This window comes from Oncorhynchus mykiss, chromosome 11 (assembly GCF_013265735.2).
Source record: "Oncorhynchus mykiss isolate Arlee chromosome 11, USDA_OmykA_1.1, whole genome shotgun sequence".
Taxonomy (NCBI): Eukaryota; Metazoa; Chordata; class Actinopteri; order Salmoniformes; family Salmonidae; genus Oncorhynchus; species Oncorhynchus mykiss.
The window spans coordinates 71,118,919-71,124,918 of NC_048575.1; positions in this window are offsets into that span (position 1 = coordinate 71,118,919).

The following is a 6,000-nucleotide window of genomic DNA, read 5'->3' on the forward strand; positions in this document are numbered from 1 at the left end:
GGTATGGAACAGCCTGGCACAAAGACTCACACACCCAGTGACCTGGTGTTTGCCAGGTTGGTGGATTGGCAGGAGTGTGTCTGCCAAGTTGGTCTCAGAACCTGCAGAGCTGGGTACTGGTATTGCATGAACTGACCACAGCATACGATTCCCCACAAAGAACTTGGCTACACATAGACTTTTTCAACATGCATTTAGTAGAACAAAGAATATGTGTTTTTAATGGACTTATATGTGTGTTCAGAGGAGTTCATCCTTGTGTAGTATGCAGGCTGGAGAGTATGGCCGCCCCAAGGCAGAGCTGGAGGCAGCGAAAGCCGAGAGGCGGTGGTATGAGGAGGCAGCACGGCAGCGCGGTTGGAAGCCCGAGAGTCAGCTCCAAAAATGTATGGTGGGAGGCACACGGGGAATGTGGCTAAGTCAGGTAGGAGACCTGAGCCAACTCCCCGTGCTTACCGTGGTGAGAGAGGGACCGGGCAAGCACCGTGTTATGCCGTGAGGCGCACGGTCCTCCCGGTGCGCAGGCATAGCCCGGTGCGGTACATAGCAGCACCTCGTATCGGCCGGGCTAGAGTGGGCATCGAGCCAGGTGCCATGAAGCCGGCTCAGCGATCTGGTCTCCAGTGCGTCTCCTCGGGATGGGGTACATGGCACCAGCCATATGCATGGTGTCCCCGGTTCGCCAGCACAGCCCAGTGATTGTTTCCTGTGTCTGTGTGTTCCACACAGAACTGTTTCGGTTTGTTATTTCACTTTGTAATTTTTGTATTTTGTCGTTCAGTTTGTTCTATTAAATATGGACACTTACCACGCTGCTCATTGGTCCTCCTCTTTTCCTTCATACGACGACCGTTACAACTACCCTCTGTAGCACTCTAAGGTCAGATGCAGAGCATTTGCCATACCAGGGGGTGATGCAACCGGTCAGGATACTCTCGATGGTCCAGCTATACAACATTTTGAAGATCTGGGGACCCATACCAAATCTTTTCAGTTTCCTGAGGGGGAAAAAGTTGTGCCCTCTTCACAACTGTCTTGGCCTGCCTTTTCCTGTAGTCCACGATCAGCTCCTTTGTCTTCCTCACATTGAGGGAGCGGTTTTTGTCCTGGCACCACACTGCCAGATCTCGGACCTCCTACCTATAGGCTGTCTCATTGTTGTCAGTGATCAGGCCTACTGTTGTGTCATCAGAAAACTTAATGATGGTGTTGGAGTCGTATTTGGCCACGCAGTCATAGGTGAACAGGGAGTACAGGAGGGGACTAAGTACACACCCCTGAGGGGCTCCAGTGTTGTGGATTAGTGTGGCAGATATGTTTAAAAAATCACACTTTCCTTAACCGGTTCAGTTTTCCCCAAGGAACATGTTTTAATTATTCAATTATGGCAAAAAACAAAAACAATTAGAAGTTGAACCCTTACCACCTAAGACCAGGATCCAGTTGCAGAGGAAGGTGTTTAGTCCCATGGTCCTTAGCTTAGTGATGAGCTTTGTGGTCACTATGGTGTTGAATGCTGAGCTGTAGTCAATGAACAGCATTCTCACATAGGTGTTCCTTTTGTCCGGGTGGGAAAGGGCAGTGTGGAGTGTGATTGAGATTGTGTCATCTGTGGATATGTTGGAGCGGTATGCAAATTGGAGTGGGTCTAGGGTTTCTGGGATGATGCTGTTGATGTGAGCCATGACCAGAATTTCAAAGCATTTCATGGCTACCGACGTGAGTGCTAGGGGGCGGTAATAATTTAGGCGGGTTACTTTCGCTTCCTTGAGCACAGGGACTATGGTGGCCTGCTTGAAACATGTAGGTATTACAGATTCGGTCAGGGAGAGGTTGAAAATATCAGTGAAGATACTTGCCAGTTGCTCCGTGCATGCTTTGAGTACACGTCTTGGTAATCCATCTGGCCCCGCGGCATTGTGAATGTTGACCGAGAGCGTGTTAACACTGTGGTCCGGAATGGCTGGTGCTCTCATGCATGCTTCAGTGTTGCTAGCCACGAAGCGAGCATAAAAGGCATGTAGCTCATCTGGTAGGCTCATGTCACTGGACAGCTCGCGGACGGGATTCCCTTTGTAGTCTGTAATAACTTTCGAGCCCTGCCACATCCGACATGCATCAGAGCCGGTGTAGTAGGTTTAAATCTTATTCCTGTATTGACGCTTTGCCTGTTTGATGGTTCGTCTGAGGGCATACGGGATTTCTTATAAGCCTCCGGATTATTGTCCCGCTCCTAAAGCAGTAGCTCTAGCCTTTAGCTCGGTGCGGATATTCCCTGTAATCCATGGCTTCTGGTTGGGATATGTACGTACGGTCACCGTGGGAACAACATCATCGATGCATTCATTGACGAAGCCAATGACTGAGGTGGTATACTGCTCAATGCCATTGGATGAATCCCAGAACATATTCTGTGCTAGCAAAACTGTTCTGTAGCGTAGCTTCCGCATCTTCAAACCACTTCTGTATTGAGCGAGTCACTGGTATACCCTGCTTTAGTTTTTGCTTGTAAGCAGGAATCATTTAGGAAAGAATTATGGTCAAATTTGCCAAATGGAGGGCATGTGAGAACTATTTTTTTTTTCATGTTTTTTCTCTACTTTTTTTGGGGGGGGGGTGTGTGTATACCCTTTTGGTATTTTGTATATAGTTATTCCATTCAAAATGTATAACTTCACCAATTTGGCCACTTGGGTACATTTATGTTACTTGTGTGGGACACCTGGGTGACTTCATGATAAATGTCATGTAGCACACTCATTTTGGAAGTTATCTTTCTGAAACTTTGCACAAGTACTGTTGCCCTCTTATGTTTTTCACTGAAATTGTCCCCATCATCTTATCTGAATGTTTGGAAGTTCTTGTTCAGTTGAAAGATGATGCAGCAACAATAAAAACAGAAAACGTATGTTTATTTCCTTGTATTTTCTTCTACAAGATCTATGGTGTTATATTCTCCTACATTCAGAGTGTTTCCTTTCAAATGATACCAATAATATGCATATCCTTGGTTCTGGGCCTGAGCTACAGGCAGTTTGATTTGGGTATGTCTTTAGGCGGAAATTGAAAAAAGTAGGGGGGTAGCTCTAAGAGGATAGTTTGCCTGCATTAAAGTCCCCGGCCTCTAGTTTCTCTAGGGTAGGGGGCACTATTTTCACCTCCGGATGAAAAGCGTGCCCAAAGTAAACTGACGTGCTACTCAGGCCCAGAAGCTAGGATGTCCAGATAATTGGTAGATTTGGATAGAAAACACTCTAACAATCAAAACTGTTAAAATAATGTCTGTGAGTATAACAGAACTGATTTGGCAGGCGAAAACCTGAGAAAAATACAACCAGGATGTAGGATTTATTTTCTATTTTTGTAGTTTTCTATTCAATGCCATTACAGTATCCATTGACTTAGGACTCACATTGCTGTTCCTATGCTTTCCACTAGATGTCAACAGTCTTTAAGAATTGTTTCAGGCTTGTATTCTGAAAAATGAGGGAGTAAGACCAGTATGAATGAGTGGACCCTACAGTGTCAGAGCTTTTTCATGCGCAATCCTGAGAGCGCGCCTTTTTTTATTTTACCTTTATTTAACTAGGCAAGTTTTCAATGATGTCCTAGGAACAGTGGGGGCAGAATGAAAGATGTGTATCTTGTCAGCTCGGGGATTTGAAATTGCAACCTTCCGATTACTAGTCCAACGCTCTAACCACTAGGCTACCCTGCCGCCCCTTTCTTGTTTACCTTTTATATTGATGACGTTATTGTCTGGTTGAAATATTATTGATTATTTAGGCTAAAAACAACCTGAGGATTGAATATAAACATCGTTTGACATGTTTCTATGAACTTTACGGACAAAATTTAAATTTTTTGTCTGCCGGTTGTGACTGCATTTGAGCCTGTGGATTACTGAAGAATACACGCGAACAAAACGGATGATTTTGGATATAAAGAGAGACTTTATTGAACAAAACAAACATTTATTGAGTAAATGAATGTCTTCTGAGTGCAACCATATGAAGATCATCAAAGGTAAGTGATTCATTTTCTCTCTATTTCTGACTTGTGTAACTCTTCTACTTGGCTGGTTACGGTTTGTAATGATTTGTCTGCTTGGCGATGTTCTCAAATAATCGCATGATATGCTTTCACCTTAAAGACTTTCTGAAATCCGACACCGTGGTTGGATTCACAAGAAGTTTATCTTTAAACCTATGTATAACACTTGTATGTCTTCTGAATTTCTATAATCAGTATTTCTGTTTTTGTATTTGGCGCTCTGCAATTTCACTGGGTGTTGGTCAGGTGGGACGCTACCTTCCCACGTACCCTAGAGAGGCTAGGAGTGCCACCTCTGGATGAGCATTTTGTTGTTTGCTTATGGCCTTATACAGCTCGTTGAGTGTGGTCTTAGTGGCAGTATCGGTTTGTGGTGGTAAATAGACAGCTATGAATAATATAGGTGAGGTCTACAGCTTATCATGAAATACACTTCCTCAGGCAAGCAATACCTCAAGACTTCGTTAATATTAGAAATTGCGCACTAACTGTTGTGTACAAATAGACACACATCCCCGCCCCTTGTCTTACAAGACGTAGCCTCTTTGTCCTGTCAATGCTTGGAATACCCAGCCAACGTAAGATATTACAGTTTTTAAATGTCCCATTGGTAGGATATTCTTAATCGTAGATCATCAATTTTATTTTCCAGTGATTGTGCACATTGTGGCCATTGTGTCACATTGTGGCCAGTAGTACGAATTCTCAGAAGGCAGCCTGACCTCCGCCCACATTTTCTCTGTCTTTTCTTCACCCACATGTCAGGGTATGAGCCTGGTTTCGAGAAAGCAGTATATCCTTCGCGTCAAACTCGTTAAAGAAAACATCTTAGTCCAGTGCGAGGTGAGTAATCGCTGTTCTGATGTACAGAAGCTATTTTCGGTCATAGGAGACGGTAGCAGCAACATTATGTACAAAATGAGTAAAAAACATTGATACAAACAATGCGAAAAAACAAAATAGCACAGTTGGTTAGGAGCCCGTAAAACGTCAGCCATCCCCTCCGGCGCCGTTATTATTATTATGAGAGAGAGAGAGAGATATTTATGCGTATTTATTTTATCTTGTGTCCTTTAACCATTTGTACATTGTTAAAACACTGTATATATATATATATAATATGACATTTGTAATGTCTTTACTGTTTTGAAACCTCTGTATGTGTAATGTTTACTGTTAATTTTTGTTGTTTTTCACTTTATATATTCACTTTGTATGTTGTCTACCCCACTTGCTTTGGCAATGTTAACACAAGTTTCCTATGCCAATAAAGCCCTTGACTTGAATTGAGAGGCCAAGTTTCCTCCATTCACACCAATGGGCCCCAGTTTAGCAGTGAGAATATGCAAGGAGTTTGGATTGTGAAAGCACAATCCTACCCAACATAGTGTCATGGGATATGTTACGGTTTTCTTTAGGTGAAGGTTAGTCGGACCAAAACGCAGCGTGTTATTCTTGAAACATATTTAATGAGGACGGAAAAACAAACAATACAAAAACAACAAACGCACCGTGAAAACCTATACAGCCTATCTGGTGCAAACAAACACAGAGAGGAAGCTCAGCACCGAGAGGAAGCTCAGTACCGAGAGGAAGCTCAGTACCGAGAGGAAGCTCAGGCAGGTAGTTGGCTCTGGCAGATCCTGGCTGGCTGGTGGTTCTGGCAGATCCTGGCTGACTGCCGGTACCGGCAGATCCTGGCTGACTGGCGGATCCTGGCTGAATGGCGGATCCTGGCTGAATAGCGGATCCTGGCTGACTGGCAGCTCTGGCTGCTCCATGCTGACTGGCGGCTCTGGCTGCTCCATGCTGACTGGCGGCTCTGGCTGCTCCATGCTGACTGGCGGCTCTGGCAGCTTCTTGCAGACTGGCAGCTCTGGCGGCTCCTTGCAGACTGGCAGCTCTGGCGGCATCCTGCAGACTGGCAGCTCTGGCAGCTCCTTGCAG